Genomic DNA, 22,154 nt, shown 5'->3' with positions numbered 1-22,154 from the left:
TCCCATGGAGTTAGGGGTAGGTTCGAACTGCTAACCTCTTGGTTTAGTAGCCTAGCGCTAAAAGTGGATGAGCATCACCCAGTACACCACTTGGGCTCCATCAAGGAGCCCTGCTCCCCCCGGTTATACAATCCCACTCTGTTCTTCAGAGCACTTTGAGCTGGAATTGACTCACTGACTGTGGTTCTTTGTTTGGTTTTGATCCCACTGCATGAATGGACCAATTTGTTCATCCATTCCCCAGTGAAGGGACCTTTGGGTTCTTTCCAGATCTGGGTGATCGTGAACTGAGTTCCTATAAACATTCACATATGAGTTTTTGAATGAACATAGGCTTTCATTTCTTTTAAGTAAACACCTTGGAAATGAATTGCTGAGTCCTAAGGTAAGTATATATTTAATCTTATTTTTAAACTTCCAACTGTCTTCCAAAGCAGCTGTGCATTTTTAATCCCATCAGCCACCTGTGAGAATCTCAATTGCTCAGTATCCTAGTCAGGGCTTGATATTGCCCATTTTTATTTATTTTATTGTCATGGGCATCCTGTGGAATTCATGGTCTTGATTTGCATGTTTCTAGGGATAATAGATGTAAAGCATCTTTTTGTGTGTATTTGTCAGCAGTATGTGTGTCTTCAATGGTGAAATGTTAGTTTAGTGCCTTTATCCAATTTTAATCAGCTTGCTTGATTTTTGATGACTGAGTTTTGAAATCTCTTTATGTATGCTGAATAGAAGTCCTGTGTCAGAGGTGTGCTTTGCTGATATTATTTCCTCATCTGTAGCTAGTCTTTGCTAGTCTTAACCACTGCATTGTTCTCTTTTCTTCATGTTAACCTTGACAGTAGAAAAATATTGTCAAAGATATCATTGGTCGTAGGTAGACATGCAAACTGAACAGATGTGAGAAGAGTATATTTTAACTCAATTCTCCACAAACTTTTTAAAACCACCTCATATATAAATTCGACAGGATATTTCTACATACATATTTACCTACGTTACAAATATAATCATGACTGTAATAGGACACACAGGAGACAATGTTGTGAAATCTCTTAGACATAGTCAAACACCTTGAGAGAATGAATCGCAGAGCCTGGGGACATAAGACCACAGTGCCAGGGGACACCAAGTTCAATTGGCATAACAGTCCAAAACACTTTGTGAGTAGCAATTTAGGTCTGAAAATCTTGTGACCAGCCATAGAAAGTACAACTACTGGTCCCTTCCGCTCAGGAGCACCCAAGTGTGAAGCAAACTAGAGACCACAAAGTCATTATCCCAGTGGACTAAGGGGCCATCTGATCCTCAGCTTCCCTGGCCCTGGCACTGGAACTAGTTGGCGCCTGGCTGCCAGGATTAGCTGTTTGCAAACAGGTCGCACTAGATGGTCCTGAAAAGAGTGGGAGAAAAATGTGAAACAAACTCAAAATCATGAGATAGAAACAAGGTTACTGGTTGGATAGCAGTTGGCGTAACCCCAAGATTGTTGTCCTTTGTCACCTTTCAGGTCTAGAACTGAATTCACCCCCGTGGCTCAATTTCCAGGTCTATAAGGGGGGCAATAACACTAGAGAGGTACACACAGATTAGAATACTAAATCACTTCAGATCAAAGGGGCAGCATTTGCCTAATGAAAAACATTCAGAAGGCACGAAGGGTTGTGAAAGAAAGGGAATTGGAAACAAGAATGATAGGGAAGAAATGGGAGATGTGATGTTACAATGTGGGGATTGCAATCAATGACCCAAAACAAAGTGTGTCTGAGTTGTCGAATGGAAAACTGATTTGCTCTGTAAAGCTTCACCAAATCACAACAAAAAGTTTTCAATAAGGAAAGAAAAAAATCCATGTTATTGGCATGACATTGTTAGGGACCCTCTACTTTGAGTGCACAGAGTCTCTGCTCTGGGAAAGTTGATCCTTTTGTTGGTGTGCTGGTGCCTACACAGCTTTTCTATACTTAAAAGTGAATGGGGCCCTCTATTCCATGAGGTCATTAAGGCACCCATATACTTCCTGTTTTGAGACTCTAATATCCCTTGAGGTATTGTCCTCATATGCTTGGATGAAACTGATTTGTTCTCTAACATAAAATGACAATTATGTCTGTAAGGTGATGAACTAGAGACTTATATAAACTATATATATATAGAGAGAGAGAGTCGGGGCTTGCCTGTAATTCCAGCCCAATCTAATAACAATCAGTTCTTGGGCCATGGCCCTGCTTGATGCTCACCCTCATGAAGAGATCACTGAAGATACAGGTGCTAAAGGTGATGAAGAAATTAGATGGTGCCCAGAAGGAAAGTGGCTGGGGTCTTAAAGGCTTGTCTTCAAACAAGCAGCCATGTAAATGAGATGTCAACTAAGTTCACATGGAGGAAAAACCACAAGCATGCATGATCCAAAGATTGTAAACAATAAAACCCAAATCCAAAGGAGGGGGTGGTATCAGAGCTTAAATTGTGAACACCTGGTTTACAGAAGGCTATGGATGACAGTGGAAGCCCAAAATCCATTTGCAGGGTCCCCACATGGATTAAGCCTCCAGTGAATGCCCTCTGATCATGGTTGAGGGATGCAAATAGCCTTGCTATCAGACAAAAAGCATTGTAAGTAGATTCTGACAGAAGTGATTGGGTTAAAATGTAATATCTTATCATTTGATCTCCGTACTGACCCATTTTAAAGTTGTTTCAGTTTTTTAAAAACGTGAAGGGGAAATACTCGTGGATTAAGCCCCTGGTGAATCCTCTCGACCACAGACCAGGGATGTGAATAGCTTTGCTGTCGTGTAGAACTCATTGCAAAGTTGATGATTTCAGTGCAGCTACTTTAAAATGTAACTCATTATCATTTGCTCTCCCTTTTGATCCATTTTAAATTTGCTCTAGTTTTTGATACTCCCTGCTTTCTTATCTATTGAGGTTTAAATCTGGTTTACTTTGTTATTGTTATTAGTTGTTTTTGTTTTTCTGTATATGAAATCCAGGGTAGGTAAATCTATAGAGACAGCAATGTTTCTTTCTTTCTTTCTTTTATCATTTTATTAGGGGCTCATACAACTCTTATCAAAATTCATACATACATCAATTGTACAAAGCACATTTTTGCATTCATTACCCTCATCATTCTCAAAACATTTGCTCTCCACGTAAGCCCCTGGCATCAGCTCCTCATTTTCCCCCCTCTGTCCCCCCTCCCCTCTCCCTTGATAATGAACCCTTGATAATTTAGAAATTACTATTTTGTCATATCTTACACTGTCCGACATCTCCCTTCACCCACTTTTCTGTTGTCCGTCCCCCAGGGTGGAGGTCATATGTAGATCCCTTTAATCGGTTCCACCTCTTTACCCCACCTTCCCTCCACCCTCCCGGTATCGCCGCTCTCACCACTGGTCCTGAAGGGATCATCCACCCTGGATTCCCTGTGTTTCCAGTTGGGATCATGATAGTGGGGGGGAAGGAAGCATTTAGGAACTAGAGGAAAATTGTATGTTTCATGGTTGCTACACTGCACCCTGACTGACTCGTCTCCTCCCTGCGACCCTTCTGTAAGGGGGATGTCCAGTGGTCTACAGATGGGCTTTGGGTCCACACTCCACACTCCCCCTCATTCACAATGATATGATTTTTTTATTCTTTGATGCCTGATACCTGATCCCATCGACACCTCATGATCACACAGGCTGGTGTGCTTCTTCTGTGTGGGCTTTGTTGCTTCTGAGCTAGATGCTGCTTGTGTACCTTCAAGCCTTTAAGACCCCAGATGCTATATCTTTTGATAGCCAGGCACCATCAGCTTTCTTCACCACATTTGTTTATGCACCCATTTGTAGAAACAGCAGTTGTATTAATGGTTCCTTGAGGGTATGGCAGGGGAGATTAAAGGGAAATGGGAAACTAATAACTATGGGTAAAAGAATGAAGAAAATTACATATTCTATTGTAAAAAGCACAATTAAACCTGTTTTGCTCTTTCTGATTAAATTATCTATCTCTATTTATTCTTCCTGTGCCTACTGACTGTTTTGTTGTATTTAAAGCAATGCAAATAAATGTTGTATTACTCAAAAAAAAAAAAAAGAATGAAGAAAATGTTCTAAAATTGATTGTGGTGATGATTGTACAACTCTTCTTGGTGTGATTGAACAATTGAATTATATGTGAATTACATGTCAATGAAACTGTTGCATGAAAGAAATTGATTCCCATTGCTGTATCAGCATTCTTGCTTGGGGGGGCGGGGGGCGGCGCGGGGAGAAGTGGAGAAGTGGAGAAGTAAAGGGAAGCCCCTTCCATTTTAGGACAGGACATCAGAGTTCCTAACATCAATAGGCAAAATCATAGTCATTTGCTAGAAAGAAGGCAAATGTACTCTTCAGCTGAACAATTCGACATGCTACTGTGATGCACAAATATATACAGGGAACATGTATCAGTTCCCTTGCCACAGATAGGAAATAGAGGTGCTGTAACTAAAACCAGACCTTCTTCTCATTATCACAGGCAGGTAACCTGCAAGCAGAAGCTGCATTTTGCAAGCTTTCCCCCAAGGTCATTTCCAAGATTTCCGCCAGTTGCTGGGATTTGGCTTTGGCCTTTCAATTAACCAAAAGAATTAGCAAAAGAGAACAAAGAGGCATTAAATGCCTCCACATTCCAGAGGTAGCTGTGTAACCAGTGGGGCAGATGTTTGCACCAAACCAGCACCACACAAGGTCGAGCTCTACCCTCAACGCCAGTCATCCAAGAACTGCTTGGTGGAGAGGAAAGAAGTGATTGAGTAATTGCCCTTGTGAGGAATGTGATTTTATGTGGTCAAGGATAATTCCCCAGGCCTTTTAAATACTCATGGTGGTCTTTTCTTTCTTACTCTTTATCTGTAGTTTTATCTCTGTATTATTATTAGTTTTCCTTACCACTTTATCTTTGTTTTGTTTTTTATTGTTTCTGTTGGGTTTTCCAGTTTGCGAAGCACAGATGTTGTAACGTTTTATAGGGGAGGTGGGGGGAGGGTGATAGAGAGATAGAGAGATCAAGGAGGTTGGAGGAACAAACAATGTATATGAGAGGGGAGGGAGCACTAGAACTGATGGTGATCATACAATTGATTTTAAAAGCAATTTAACCAAGGGGGAAGGGGGAGAAATATTCTAAAATTGATTGTGGTGATGATTGTACATCTTCTTGATGTGACTGAAATATTGAATTGTATGACATGTGGATTAAGTGCCAATAAAAGTGTTTTTTAAAAAGATGATTCTCAAGAAGGAAAAAGGGTCCAATCCCTTCTCAAAGAAAACCATTCCTCAAGATCAGAGCTGTTTCTCATCCAGACAAAAATGGGACCCCCAGGAGGTCAAATGATAGCCAACAGTCCTGGTTTTGTTCAGATCTGAGGGGTTCCCAAGGGTACTGCTTCACCATTGTTGCTAATATAAATGAGCACAAGCTTAGTGGCTTAAACCCTACACATTTGTCTCAGTAGGCTAGCATCCAGGTATTAACAGGATTGGTGACTTCTGGAGGCTCTCAAAGAGAATCCATGTCTTAGCTTTTCCCATTCCAGAGGCTGCCTGTATTCTTCAGCTTCCATCTTCAAAGCCAACAATGACAGCATGCTGAACTCCGATTCCATCATCACATCTCTTTAAGTGACTTTGACCCTCCTGTATCCCTCTGGTAAGGACCTGTGTGCTAACACTGGACCAGCCCTAATACGCCAGGATCATCTTCCCACTCAACGTCCTTACTTTAATTATATTTGAATTTTTTTCTACCACTTAACGTAGCATATTCACAGGTTTGAAGGATTAGGATATAGACAGTTTTGAGGGGCCATTACTCTAGAAGACCCCAGACTTTTCCCCCTAACACTTGAACAGTCAATCACTCTGTCACCGGGAGATATTTGGTCCTACCTGGAAACATTCTTGACGGTTACAATAGTCATCTAGTAGACAGAGGGATGCTACCAACCACCCTATGATGGACAGGACAGCCCCTCACCGTTTAGAATCCTCCAACCCCTTTTGTAGGACTAGTGATACCTACAAACCGTGGTGAAATAGTCTATGCATATCTGACCAGGAGTCGATGAACTTGAATTGTGGTACTGAGGAAAATGATTGAAAGTACCATGGACTGCCAAAACAACAAACAGATCTCTCTTCGAGGAGATCCAGCTAGAACGTTCCTTAGAGGCAAGGACGACAAAACTTTGCCTCATGTACTTTGGACGTGTTATCAGGAGAGACCAGTCCCTGGAGAAGGGCAACATGATTGCCAAAGTGGAGGGACATCGAAGAAGAGGAAGGCCCCCAAGGAGCTGGATCGGCACAGTGGCTGCAACAATGGGCTCGCTGACAGCAATTGTGAGGGTGGCTCAGGACTGGGCATATCGCATTCTTTTGTATGTAGGGTTGCTGAAAGTCAAAACCACCTACACAGCACCTAGCAACGCAACACCTGACCAGATTGGAGGCCTTGTGGCACAGGCGTGAAGGGCTCAGCTATTAAATGAAAAGCCACTGGTTCAAATCCACCAGTCACTCTGAGAAAGAAGTGGCAATCGACTTCTTTAAAAATTACGGCCCTGGAACCTGTCTGGGGCACTTCTCTTCTGTTCTGTAGAGTCGCTAGGAGTCAGATCAATTCAGTGGAATGGGTGCTTGGGCTGGGAAAAGAGAAGGGGTGAAGCAGGAGGTCTTCAGGAAGAGCTGGCAGTGGGAAACAAGAGCAAGGACTCTTGGCATGAAAGGGCACTTAAGTCTCCTGATGGTTGAGCGGTTTTCTGGAAGGAAGAGTACTGGGAGGAGTCTGCCCCACCCGTAGGACACACTGAAGCTCTGTTTGTAGGTGATTGAACTTGAGAGATCTAGGCAGACTGCCAGTGGTGGGTGCTAAAGGAGGCTAGAAGAGGCTGGGCCAGAGCCAAGCCTTCCAAAAAGATATTGTGCCGTAGAGAAAGCTCATGTGCCTACAAAGAACTCTGTGGGCACCTGCCTCACAGAGAGCATCCAGGACCCATCAGCAAAATAAGCAGCAGCAACCAACAGGACAAGCTGAAATTGTGTCCTCGCCCCTCCATACCCCTCATCTCTCAAGGGCAAGGGCGGGAAGTTACAGCAACACAGACCACACACCTTCCTCGAGCAACATCCTCCAAGCCAGGGGCCTGGCCTGGGATGAGAGAAAACGTTTTGAAAAGTATAGAGTATTACATATGTGATCTATGAGGGGGTACCCCCCCCAAAAAAATCCCAGAATTGTGCTGGGCAGCACGGAGCTTCCATAGTACACATTTTTCTTGCACGCATCAAGCAACTAACTCTGAGTTAGTGCACCTAGTGGCATTGCCTGGGAAGGTTCTCCCTCGTCACAGTGAATTTTTTCGTAGAAGCACTTTCACTAGAACTTCATTTGTTGTGATGACCGATTTAAGGGAACAGCAGGCGCTGTGAAATTTTGTTTCCTGCTTGGGAAAAATGCCACAGAAACTGTTGTGATGTTGAACACAGCTTACAAGGACAGCACTATGGGAAAAACTCAAGTTTATGAGTAGTTTTCTCATTTCAAAAAGATGAAATGTAGATTGATGATAAACCTTGTTCTGGACATCCATCAACTTCCCAAACAGATGATGTTGACTTGTGATGCATTTGAAGTTCTTTCCACCAGGTCAGACTGTTAATCAAGCTTTCTATTTAGAGGTGCTGAAAAGATTGCATAATGGTGTGTAACCAAAAAGGCCTGATTTGTAGTAGACAGGGGACTGGTTTTGACCACCATGACAATGCATCTGCTCACATAGCCATCTCAGTGTGCCAGTTTGGGGCAAAAAAAAAACATGCCTCTCTGTCCCATGCACCTGACTCACCTGACCTCATTCCATGCAACTTCTTTTTGTTTTTGTGAATGCAGAGGGACATGAAAGGACAGCGATTTGATGACACAGAAGAGGTGAAGAAAAAAACAAGGGAGGTGCTGTCAGCCATCCAAACAGATGAGTTTGAAAAATATTTCCAAGAATGGAATCACAGATTTGACAAATGTATTACGTGTAATGGAGAGTACTTTGAAGGTGATAAAGTTGTTTTGTTTTTTAAAAAAAATCCAGGATAGATAGAAAGATAGATAGATAGATAGGCTTACAAATGCTTTTCTGATGTTCTAATGTCCTAGAAAAGTAAACCAAATAACAGCGATTAGCATGTCGGAGGTTAGGGGTGGGGACTAGGGGGGTAGGACCTGGACAAACTAGTGTTTTTTAATGTTAGAAACCCCTACTTGTTTTTTAAATGATAGAAATTTTTAAAAATTTTTCTTTGTTAAAGGCAAGGTGGCTGACTGCTTCAGAATTCTCCTTCGGGAGCAAAGTATAAATGCACCTGCCATGTAGAACAAAAGTTATGTTCTCTACTTCCTTTAAAGGAGACCAAAAAGAAACAATTAAAGGCACTATACTTGTGGTTTTAGGATTTGCATAACATTCCTTTGAGAATGCTCTAAAGGTGGTGTTAGAGGTGTGATTTCTGATGGAGTTGGTCATAATCCAACACTCCTCCAATGTACTTTAGTGGTAGAGCTAATACAACAATATGCCTTGAAGTTTGGAGAACACGGTTTCTCCTGAGTTCCCCTGAAAGTGACTCCAACTCACAGTGAGCGTATGTACAAGAGAATGGACCCTGCCACCTTCACGGTCATGGGCATGCTTAGGGCCATCCTTGTGGTTCTTGTGCAGAGCCCTCCAACCTAGAGGACTGGCTCTTTTTAGAAATCGAACACCGCGCCTTTCCTCCTAGTTTATCTTAGAACGGAACAGCAGCAGCAACAACCACAACCAAACACAGCCATCTAGTTGATTCCACTCAGAGCAACTCCATAGGACAAAGTAGAACTGCCCCTTTGGGATTCTGAAATGGTAAATCTTTGCGGAAGCAGAGAGCCTCATCTTGCTCCCATGGAGCGGCTGGTGGGTTAGAACTATCAACTTTGCTATTTACAGCCCACTGTCTAACCCACAGTGGCACCCACACCGAAAACTGCCCACCTTGTGTGTCCCTGTTGGTGTATACTTTGAACCTTAAGAAGCAAAAAGCCAAACTCACTGCCGTCGACGCATAGCAGCCCTACAGGACAGGGTAGCACCACCCGTGTGGGTTCCTGAGCCTGGAACTCTTTACAGGAGTGGAAAGCTCTGACTTTTTCCTATGAGCCTTAAAGCAACCACTAAAATAACAATGTAGGGTTATAGCTAATGCGCCTACAAAGGACATAAAACGGAATCATAAAAATGTGATAACAATCATAAAAATGTGATTACTCTAAAAAGGAAGAGAAAGAGAAAAAAAGCGGGCAACAGAAACATGATGGGGCAAATAAAAAACAAATAAAAAGATAATACACTTAACCCCAGCCTCATCAATAACCACATACCCAGTCTGACTGACTCTATCCACACCGTCACTTCTAGCCACTCTTCAAGACTAACCCAACGGGTCACCCTCACCACCAAGAACCCTGCTCGGATTTACTCTTAAACCGAGTTGGTACCTCTCCTCTCTTTTCCAAATTCCCCATGAATACTTCCATCACTATCTTTAAAATAGTGTTAGATGATATCCTGTGTCTAGTGCCCCCTAAAATGGGACTCATAGGCACAGCAGCATGGCTATCAAACTTCAGAAGGATTACTGCAAGCCCAAGGTCAGCAGCCCAGCGCTGACCCCTGTGAGGTGGATGGAGGACATATCTCCTCTCTCCCATCCTTTTTTTTTTCCAACCAATTCGGACACCAGCTGTCCTTCCCACAGAGCTCTCTACTTCTCTCCTGGGTGTGATCATTCCATTGCAATGCCATGCAGAACTCACAGCTCATTTTTTAATGCAGTGGCTGATTGCAGAAGTAACAGAGCACAACCTGAGAGGAGGATCAACAGTCTACAACTCAGGATCAAGAACCAACTAGGCAAAGTCTCTCATTTTCATTTCAGGACAGCGTCTGAGTTCCTCGCACCCACGTGGGACTCATCCCAGTCCTCTGAAGGCTGACTGTCACTGCCAGCTCTCCCCTCTGCCCCTTCCCGGCCTCTTGCTGCCTTCAGGGTTCTGGCCCTTGGCCCACACCAAAGCTCTTCTAGAAGTTCCTTCCCTCCTTCCTCTACGCTTCTTCGTTCTTCTCCCTTCCTACCGCTTATTCCGGACGGCTTCTCTTTCTACTTCTTTCTCTCTGAAAACCCCTGTGAGGTGGGCTATTTATGTACACAAACCCCTCGCCAGTTGCTGAATTTGCAGCCGAGCCAGCAGTTCACTCCAGGCGCCCTACCCCTACTCTTTGTAGAGTGGCGTTCCTGTCCTCAGCAACCTGACAAAAACGTCCTTAAGTCCAGGAGTCCAGAAAGAAAAGGATGCTTGTAAGTGGATTGGGGTAGCGATTGTACAATGTTGTTTGATGTGATTGAACCATGGAATGATATAGGTATTAACTCCCAGTGAATAATAATTTTTTCAAAAGAAATGTTAAATGAGTAGAAATAAAAAGCTTCACCCCAACATACAATAAAGACGGAAGGTGAGTATAACAAGCAAACTTTGTTCGAGGCTTTTTTTTTTTTACGCGGGTAATAGGAAATTGTGACTCTTTTCAAGTGGAAAATGAATTCTGCTTTTCAGAAGCTGTAATAAAGTCATCTCTTTTGATACAAGCTGCTGATGTATGTGTTCACGTCAGCGCCAGCAGACAAAGCCCAGGGCCATTTCTGCCTTTTACTGAACTCGTTTCAATGGGATCCTGGGCCGACATTCATTTTCACATGTGTGAGAATAAAGGTATTGTATACACAGCACTCCTCGCTGGAGAGTGAAGTTCAGGAAAAGGCAGGTTTGTACAAAACACTCTCTGAAGTGGATTAGCAAAATAAGACCTGCGAGCCTATGGATTTGGAGGGAAACGTAGAAGGAGGCCTCACGCATTAATCTCGGGTATAACAGAGTTCCACTAAACACTTCTTCACTACATAGAAAAATTGGAGTTTTGAGGCCCTCATAAGAATGTGTAACATGTTAAAATTCGACTGTGACGTTATCGTCAAGGAAAAGGAAAACATGGAGCTTTGTTTAAAATGATACTCTTTTTCAGAAGTGGGTTACCTAAGGAGTCCCCGGGTTGGGACCCGAGCTTGAATCTTTTAAGAACTCAGTTTGAGATTGCACAGGCAGCCTGTGTGGAGATCCGCAGTCTTAGCCAGTCCCACTTCAGTTCCCTACCCCCTCCCTCCCACTCCCCAGGCCCCTCCAGCCTCTGCCAGGCAGAGGTACCCTTGCAGGTCCCTCTGCAGAGATAGGGCCTCAGCTCAGCCTCACGCCTCCCCTTCCCTAGCCACCCCTGCATCCTTCATGCTCAGACTCTCTCTCCTGCCTCCTTCCTTCATTTCTCTCCATAGCAAACATCGCCATTAGAGACCTTTATTAATGTTCTGAAGTGTTTCCTGCCCTACTTCATTACCATATAAATGTCTTTGGCTGTTCTGCTTTATTTTTAAAGCGTTTTACTGGTATATAATTCCCATACCACACAATTAAGTCATTCGGTCGTATTAAGAAGAGTTGTGCAATCATCACCACAATCAACTTCAGAATGTTTTCTTCTGATACTTATGGTTGTTAGTTCCCCATTTCCCTCCAACCTCCTCTGCCATGCCTCAAGGTGAGTGTATTAGTCTGGGTACTTTGGAGAAACAAATCCACAGCGACTCATGTATAAGAGAGAGTTTTATGTAAAGAAAATGTGCATCACGAAAACATCCCAACCCAATGCTGCCCAAGCCCACAAGTCCAACATTAACCCATTAACCCAACACCAGTCCACAAAGTCCTCCACCTCACAAAACAGAGGCAATGACGCCGCCGACTGCAGGAGGAAAGCTGAGTCAGTGAACGAATAAGCATCTCAGCACTAGCAGGGGTCTCCACACGGCTGCTCCAGCACTCAGGGCTGCATCAGGATAGGTCCATGTGGCTTCTCCTTGGGGATGTCTTGCAGGAAGTCAGCCTTGCAAGCTGAAGCATGGAACTGCTAAGGCAGCTGCACCCTGGTGCAACCATCACAAAGCAACAGACCCGAGAACTAGAAAGGCGAGGCTCACCACCCATTTATCCCTCCGCCTTTCAATTAGCCCCACATGTGATTATCGGCCAGGCTGGCACAATTAACTAACTCAGTATGTATGAATCCAGTCACTGCTCTACAGACTTACCTCTCCTGGATTTACCTACCCAGAAAGTCATCCAAACAGGGAGCAAACAAACAAACTAAAAAACAACCAATGACAAAACAAAGCAGAGAAAAACCTCCATTGAAAAGAAAGCAGAAAATATTAAAAACTGGAACAACTTTAAAATGAGTCACAAGAGAGATCAAATGATAAAATATTACCTTTCCATTCTACATCTACCAAAATTAACTGTGCCATATTTGGTGTCTGATAGCTAGGCTATTCACATCCCTGGACTATAGTCAGAGGGGACTCAACAGAGGCTGAGTCCATGTGGGGATCCTGAAATAGATTTTGGGCTTCCACTGTCATCCATAGCCTGCTGCAAACTATGTGTGCAGAATTTAAGCTCTGATACCACTCCCTCCTTCAGATTTGGATTTTAATATTTACAATCCTAGGATCACACCGCTGATGTTCTTCTTCCAAGTGGACTTAGTTGAAACCTCACTTAGATGACAGTTTCTTTGAAGACAAGCCTTTATGGCAGGGTGCATGTGGGGATGTATGTCCCAGAGGAGGCAAGTACACTTCTGTTGGTGGATAAGCTGGGAGAAGCAACCTCCCATCTGGGAAAAAAAGAAAAGCACAGGGGCTTAACAGTACTTATATAGAGCCCAAGGAGAGAATATGCCCAGTTTTGACCTAGTTTCCATCCAGTTCTTGTGCGATAGACTCCTGGGGCTTTAGACTCTGTCCTTTTGAGGTGCACAACATCCTTTGTAGGCCACACCAGAAGGATTCCCTGTGGAAACCCCACGAAGAAAACTCCCTTGGCCTTAAGGCTGAAACACCCAGTGTAAGAAAAAGCAGATGGTTGCTATTCCAAAGTTATGGAATTTATGGTCATTAGACTTTGGCTGAGATCTCTTGCTTTGAAATGGTGCCCCCAAACTACTACATATTTACTATTTTAACACCTTTCTTGCTTTTTAATGACATGTATTAGTCTGGTAGGCATGATTCTGCCTCTGTAAATAAGTGTTATTGAAAGTTTTGCCCTATCACTAACCGCCATTGTTCATGTAATTAATATCTAGTCACTTAAGCACTTACTCTGTACAAGTCAACAATGCATGTATTTCAGTCTGAAAATCTGGTCTGTACATGTATAATCTTCTTTTCTCAGCAGTGATTTAAAATCTGTACCATTGACTAAATGACACTATCAAGAGAATCACTTTATGCCCCAAGGGGCTGATTTATAATGTTCTCATAAAACAATAATGATGTCTCTAAAGTGAACCAGAGACATATGTAAACCGTAGATGCATGAATAGATTTGGGGTTAACACTTAATTCTATCCCCAATCCAAGAACGGTTAGTTCTTAGACTCAATACTTGCCCTCATGAAGACATCACTGAAGATATGGTAACTAGAGCAAAGTGTGGGGAAGAAAGCAGATGGTGCCTGGCTATTAGGAAGAATCGCATCTGTTTTGCTTTCTGGTCTATCCCAGGAGCCTAGAACTGCATGTGACTCATTGCTGCTGGTATCTGGTATCATGACAGCCACATGCACAGCACAGCAAATGCTTGCCCAGTCCTGTGCCGTCCCCATGATCAGCCACAAGCCAGACCATTGTCTTTCCTAAAGTTCCATTGCCTGATCTGCAGAGGGAGATGGGTAACCCTTTCTTCCTAGTCTGTATTAGTCTGGAAGCTCCCCTGAAACCTGTTCAGCAAGCAACATCCAAGCGCCCACTGGCAGTTGGGGGGCAGCTGCACTTAGGGTGCCATTGGCCTGGCATGGAACCTGGGTCTCCTGAATCTCAAAAATTCAGAACTCCCTGACATTGTGCTGACTCATAGAGACCCCCTGTGGGTTGCCAAGATGGTAACTGTCTTTCTCCCACGGAGCAGCTGGAGATTTTGAACTGCAGATTGCAGCCTAATACCTAACCACCTACCCACTACACCACCAGGGGTCTCCTGCATGGAAGGGGAGAATTCAGTCTTTGAGCCAACACTGCTTCGTATGGTATTCTGGAGGTACTATACTAGATAAGCAGCTGTCAAATGAACAAATGATTTAAAATTCACACTCTTCTTTACAGATGTAATATATTGGAGGAGGGCGGGGGAAACACACCTTTTCCTACCTGAAACAAAATGGCTTCAATTTCCTCCTTTTTGATAGTCTCCCATAAAGTAAAAAATGAAGGCCCATGTTTGAAAGATGTTCTTATTGCATTAGCCTCGGTTCTCCAGAGAAGCAAACCAGTTATTCTTGCATGTGTATGTACATAGAAAGAGATTTCTATCAAGAAATGGCACACTCAAAGTGGGTCATTCAATCAAGTTCAAGTCCATGGGTCAGATGTAATCTAGAGCAGTGATTCTCAACCAGTGGGTCGCAACCCCTTTGGGGGTCAGATGACCCTTTCACAGGGGTCGTCTAAGACCATCGGAAAACACGTATTTCCGTTGGTCTTAGGAACTGAGACACCGCTCCTCTATCAGTCTCCAAGTGGGTCCGCCCACGTGCAGCTATACCCACATATGAGTACCCGGTGGGAAGACTGTTACCCATGCAACACCATGCTTCAAGACAAAATTTCATTTATTTGTAATTAGAAGTAGATATTTCACAATATATAATTGCATATTGTTTTGTGATTAATCACTATGCTTTAGTGATGTTCAATTTGTAACAATGAAAATACATCCTGCCTATCAGATATGTATTTACATGACGATTCATAACAGTAGCAAAATCACAGTTATGAAGTAGCAACGAAAATAATTTTATGGTTGGGGTTCACCACCACATGAGGAACTGTATGAAAGGGTCTTGGCATTAGGAAGGTTGAAACGAGTACTCTAGAGTCTTCTCCTGACTCCTGTAGCTACAGGGGCCGATGAAGACGAAGCAGGAAGATCACAGGCTGGTGGATCCTGAGATGAATGAATCTGAAATTGGCAAATAAATCCAAGATCAGTGATCCACTGATAGCTCCTGGGATGAGCAAGTAATATTGCAGGAGGTCAGCAAACAGATGCAAGATTCAAATTCAGCAGACGTCAGTTAGCTTCCACACACTGTTAGTTTATACTAGAGGAGGCCACCCATGCCCTGAATGAAATGAAACCTCCCTCAATGATGCCACGGCTTTGACCAGATTAAGAAAGTCTGTTTTCCCCACAATGGCTTCACAGAAGCCATTGGTAGATCCCATCATGTGGTAGATCATATCACGGAGAAACCCTGGCACACTCAAGTTGACATAAACCTAAGTGTTACAATTATTTTGGGAGCTTTGCTTTGTTAAAAATTAAACACAATCTGTACAGAGCAGAGGTCTGTGAATTCAGAGTTATTGGGAATACCAGGCTCTGGGATCTGAAAGTGACCACATACATGTGAGGCAGAATGGATTTGATACTAATGAGTTTGGTTTTAGTTTTATTTAGGGAATGCCAAATCTCCAAGCAAAACAACAGAGTAAAACATAAATCTCAATTTAGCCTTCTTTGATCATTCAAAAGTCACTTCAGACTTTTTATGGGACTTGATGGCATTATTATTAATTTTTTTTATTGCCAACAAGTCCATTCTGACTCCTAGTGACCCTGTAGAGCAGAGCAGAGCTGCTCCTATGAGTCCCCGAGACTTGAGTCTACAGGAGTAGAAAGCCTCATCTTTCTCCAGAAATGCAGCTAGGAGGGTTGAACTGAGCTTGTGTTAGCAGCCCAATTCATAGCCCACTATGCCAACAGGGCTCCTGGATGCCATCATTAAGCTTATTACTTGAGATTTTAAGGTGAATGAGAGCTATTCTTGGTGGTATTATCTACAAAAACAATAGAAGACACCAAGCCTGCCCTCAAGGGGCTGCAATCTGAGGATGAAGACAGAGCATCAGGATTAAGTAATTAGAAAACAAGTTATGAAGAGGTATACCAGTGAATGTTCGTTTATAAAATTAAACAAAGTAAGAGCATACTTGAAAAATACAAATGTGTAACCTTAGATGCCTTCCAGAAGGAAGATTTTGCAGGATGTTGGAACACCACAGTTCAAAGTAAGAAGGGGAAGCAGGATGATTCCCTAGATAAAAGCATGGCGTTTCTGATGAGAACAATGCTCAAATAAATTTTTTAAAAATAGGTAAAGGTTCTACTAAAACTTTTACAGCAAAGACTGATTAGCCTCTTTCCTGTGTCTTGGATGCCATCGATTGAACTCCTACCAACATTGGCATCAGGAAACTGTTTCTTAACCCATGAAGGCTGAACAAGTCAAGATGAAAAGCGCAATTTTAGAGTGAAAAGTTGATATAACTGAAGTTACTATGAGAAAGGACTTGGCTATAAGGCGGCAAGTTTAAACAATGACACCATGCCAGGAAGCATTTCTAGACCTCTTTGCTTACTTTGAGAAAGAGCATAAAATAGACTTAATTCTTAACATTTTGAAGTAGAGGAAAAGGTGATATTAAATTTATTTTTGAAATGTATTGGCAGTGTTTCAATTGGTTAATAAAGAAATACAAATTATTTATTAACATATATTAAGAAACAGTATATTTTTATTTGAAACAAAATTACCTACAAAGCACTATAATGTAATTAAGTAACCATGACACTTATTCTAAAGTTAGAATTATTGATAGCTAATCTTATGTCCTATTGCCTTAAAGTTCTAAATATCAATTAGATTTCTTTGGGCAAGTCTGCTGTAAATGTATCAAAAGTAATGCTGATTCTAACAAATTGGAAAAGCTGCAGGAAATGAACAACTTTCTAGAAACATAACACCTACCTAAACTACAACAAACTGAGTAGACTCAGCAAACAATGAGACTCAAGAGGTAATAAATAAATAAATATCCCAGCAACAATTGAAAAAAAAAAAATCCCTGGCCCAGACAACTTCACTGGAGAATTCTGCTGAACATTCAGAAAAAGTGTCACACCAGTCCCACTCAAACAATTTCAGAGCCTAGAAAGAACAGAATGCTCTCAAATTCATTCCATGAAGCCAGCAAAACCCGGTACAAAAGCCAAAGACACCGCACAAAGAAAGAAAATTACAAATAGAACTGCAAAAATGCACAACAAAATTCCAGCCAACAGAATTCAACAGCACATAAAAATATGACTATACATCAAGATCAGGTAAGATTATCAGGCGTGCAAAGATGGTTTAACATTAGAAAGGCAATCAACATAATCCACGGTGTACATAAAGCAAAAATTCTCTTGATCATCTCAGTTGGTATAGGGAAGACATTTTGATAAAGTCCAGTACTCGCACCTGATAAAAGAAACTTTCAGCAAAATAGGAATTGAAGAGAAACTCCTCAACACAATAAAGGGTACTTTTTACAAAACCATTAACAACAATAGCCAATAAAAACACAAACCGGTTGCCACTGAGTCTACTCTGATTCATAGCAACCCTAGAGAGGGTTTCTACCGCTATAAACTTCCTGGGATCAGGAAAACTTCACCTTTCTCCCATAGAGCAGTTGACGGATTGGATCTCCCAACCTTGTGGAGAGGAGTCCAAACTGTACTTGACAGTGCCCCTTCACTCCTGTTACAAAACCAGCTGCCAGCCTTAGTCCCTGTGGAGAGACACTGGAAACATCCCCCTTGAGAACAGGCACCAGACAAGGATGTCCTTTATAGCCACTTTTATTTAACATTGTGCTGGAAGTTCCTAGCTGGAGCAATAATGGGGGACTAAAAGGGGGGAAAGAGCACTCAAGTTGATAAGGAAGAAGTAAAATTATTCGAATTCATAGGTCATATTATCTTATACATAAAAGACGCCAAAGATTCCACAGGAAAGCTGCTGTAATATAGAAGGATTGACCAAAGTAGCAGAATACAAGACCATACAGAAATTGCTAGTATTCCTCTACACCAACAAATAAAACTTCAAAAACATAATCAGGTGGAAAAAAATACATTTTGCAATAGCTTCTAAAAAAGATAAAATACTTAGGAATAAATCTAACCAGACACATAAAAGGAAAACACAAAATACTACTTCGAGAAAACAGAATACGATGGAAAAACATATTATTCTCATGGATAGGAAAACATAATGTAGTGAAAATGTCAATACTATTCAAGGTAATCTAGAGATATAATGTGATCCCAAACCAAATATCAATAGCATTCTTTAACAAGATGGAAAAACGAATCACCAAGTTCAGATGGAATGGAAAGAGGCCCCAGCTAAGTTAAGTATTGTTGAAGCAGAATAAAGTAGGAGACCTCCCACTACCTGATCTCAGAGCCTATGATACAGGCATGGTAGTGAAAACAGTCTGGAATTGGTACAATGACAGACGTATAAACCAATGGAGAAGAATGGAGAATCCAGATGTAAATCCATATACCTATGGGCCACTGATCTTTGACAAAGGGTCAAAGTCCACTGAATGGGACAGTAACCATCTCTTTACTAAATAATGACTATCTATCTATAGAGAAATGAAACAGGATCCCTGCCTCATATCATACACAGAATTAACTCAAAATGGATCAAATGCCTAAAAATAAAACTTAAAAGTCTGATGATCATGGAAGAAAAATTATGGACAGCATCAGGGGCCCTAATATATGGTGTAAACAGAATACCCCACATAATTAAAAATATACAAATAACAAAAGATAAATTAGATGACTGGCACTAACTACAAATTAATTTTGCATTCTCCCCCACAGACTGGTTCAAAAGAGAAGATTAGAACCTACATCTTGTGGGAATTTTTTTCCCTATAATATATCTAGTAAAGTTCTCATCTCTACAATGTACAGAAAGCTTCAACACCTCAGCAGCAAAAAGACAAGTAATTCAATTTAAAAGAGGGAAAAGGATCTGAATAGACACAGAAGAAGGCATTCATACAGTGAACAAACAATTGACTGCTTACCCATAAACGCCACCAAGACTCATTATCATTACTATTCAAAACTACAATGAGATATCATCTCACCTGACAATAAAAAAAAAGACAGAAGATAGCAAGTGTTTGCTAGGTTGCATCGAGACTGTAACTCACATGCTGCTGGTAAGAATGTAAAAACGCACTATGGAACAATCTTATGGTACTTCCTTAAAAGGCTAGAAATAGAAATACTGTATGATCCAGAAACACCACTCCTACGTATTTGCCCTAAAGAAATGAGTCAATGACATAAATAGACATTTTCGTACCCATATTCACTGCAGCATTATTCACAATAGCAAAAAGATGCAATCTAAATGTCTCTATGAATGAACTATTAAATTGTATTTGTGAATTATATGTCAATCAAAAATAAGTTAAAAGCGATAACCTCCATGGCAGAAAATATACTCTGGGGAATTTTTGCTATTAATATAGTTGTATATATAGTCTCTGGCCAATTTACTGCATTGTTTGCACAAACTCACACATAATATAAATATTATGCTACCAAAAAGGGACAAGGGGGTAAAGATGTTACTTTGATAACTACGATGCACCTGACCCAAGCCATGATCTTTTTGTCTCATACACATATGAAAGTTGGACAGTGAGAATGAAAAATCAAAGATGGATTGATGCATTTTAGTTATGATGTTGGCACAGAAGAATGAGTGTCCCATGAACTGACAAAAGAATGAAAAATTCATAATTCAAGAAATGTTTTGTTGTTGCTAGATGCCATCAAGTCAGCTCTGACCCATACCGACCCTGTGCACAACAGAACGAAACACTGTACAGTCCTGGGACATCCTCACAATTGTTTCTATACCTGAGTTCATTGATACAGCCACAGTGTCAATCCATCTCGTCAATGGCCTTGCTCTTTTTCACCACCCCTCCACTTTACCAAACATGATGTCCTTCTCCAGGGATTGGTCTCTCCTGACAATAGTATATCCAAAGTATGTAAGATGGAGCCTTGCCATTCTTGCATCTAAGAGCGCTGTGGACTTACTTCTTCCAAGACACATCTGTTTGATCTTTTAGCAGTCCACAGTACAGTAGAACCCCGGTACTCGACCACGTCAGTACTCAACATAATCAGATTTCAACGCGAAATGTCGAGAAAATTTTGCATGGAGTGCGAACACAACATGGGTGTCCAACCTGATACACATGATTTTTGTGAACAAAAGAATGTCATGTTTCAGTCACTTAGTTGGTGTTGTTAATATGCATTGTTTAAATTTTTGTGAGTGTGTTCCCAGCATTCTGCTATAGTTTTCTTAGTTTTGTGGCTTTTCATACTTTTTAAAATAAAAACATGGGTCCTAAGAAAATTTTTTGAAAAGAATCATCATGATAAGGAACTGGTTAACCATGTTATCAATATTGTTGATGATAATTTAGTAAATCCTTTTGGAAAACAGCTAAGGAACACCAATAGCAGACCTCATTACACAGATTTTTATTGTTTAAGAGAAAGCCAGCCAGGTCCTAGTGAAAAAAGGCAAAGAAGGGGGAAAAAATACTCCTGAAAAGCAGCTACCATTTGATTTTATGGAAGGGGATTCCCCTTCCAAACAATGACTGTCTCTCCATCCCTCCTCTCCACATCCATGTCCATAGATCCAGATCCTCATAAGTCTTAAGGTGTGGGCCGCACTGTAGTTGTTAAAAACGTTTTTGATGTTGTGTTTCTTATTTAAATTATATTATTTAACTCTGAACTTATTTACTTTGAAATTTCTGTGTAATGTTTTGTATAAAAAGGTAAGGTTAGGGTAAAAACTTGGTGGTCGGGAACAGATTAATCTACTTTCAGTTCTTTCTTACGGGAAAAATTGATTGGGAACTCTGCTGCATCAAATCTCGCAACGCTTCTTCTAGAAGTTGTACTGTACTTTCAACGTTCTTCTCCAGCACCACAGTTCAAACGCATGGATTCTTCTAGAGCCTTCCGTATTCAGTGTCCAATTTTCACACGCATATGACCCAAGGCTTGGGTCAGGACACTTTAGTTCTCAAAGTAACATTTTTGCTCTTCCATACTCTACAGAGATCTTGTGCGGCAGATGTACCCAATACAACACATCTTTTGATCTCTTGACTGCTGCTTCCATGACCATCGATTGTGGATCCAACTAAGACAAAACTTTTGACAACTTCAACCTTTTCTCCATTTATCGTGATGTTAGGTATTGATACAGAGAATGTTGGTCTTCCACGTGTTGAGCTGTCATTCATACTGAAGGCTACAACCCTTGATCTCCATCAGCAAGTGCTTTAATTTCCTCCTGACTTTCAGCAAGTGAGGTTGTGTCAGCTGTATACTTCAGGCTGTTAACAAGCCTCCCTCCAATCTTGATGCCACACTTTTCTTCATATAATCCAGCTTCTCTGATGATTTGCTCTGCACACTGATAAGTATGATGAGGGAATGCAACCTTGACACACAGCTTTCCTAATTTTAAACCTTGCTGTATGCCCTTGGTCTTGCTGTATGCCCAGCTGCCTCTTGATGCATGTACAAGTTCTGATTGTGCACAAAAATCACCTGTAGGAGCCCAAATCGTTAATAATTCACATTCAAAGCTAAGCCGAGAATGTAAGGGGGCAGGGAATCTAAGATTCATGAAAACGGAGCAACCAGAATGATTGCAACGAGACTGCTCACTTATTATGAAGAATGCTATCAATGTTATTTTTTAAATGTGTGCAAAAATTATAGAGTGAGATCCCACATTGCTACAAAATTGTACTTTTTTTTTTTCACTGCTTTGTAATTTATTTTTTTTATTTTTTTAACATTTTATTAGGGGCTCATACAACTGTTATCCCAATCCATACACACACCAATTGTGTAAAGCGCATTTGTACATCGTTTCTCAAAACATTTTCTCTCCATTTCAACCCCCGACATTAGGTCCTCATTTTTCCCCTCCCTCCCCG

Source organism: Echinops telfairi, unplaced genomic scaffold, assembly GCF_000313985.2.
Source record: "Echinops telfairi isolate 266 unplaced genomic scaffold, ASM31398v2 ScPeMD7_3533;HRSCAF=4204_0, whole genome shotgun sequence".
Taxonomy (NCBI): domain Eukaryota; kingdom Metazoa; phylum Chordata; class Mammalia; order Afrosoricida; family Tenrecidae; genus Echinops; species Echinops telfairi.
This window is presented reverse-complemented; position numbering follows the sequence as displayed.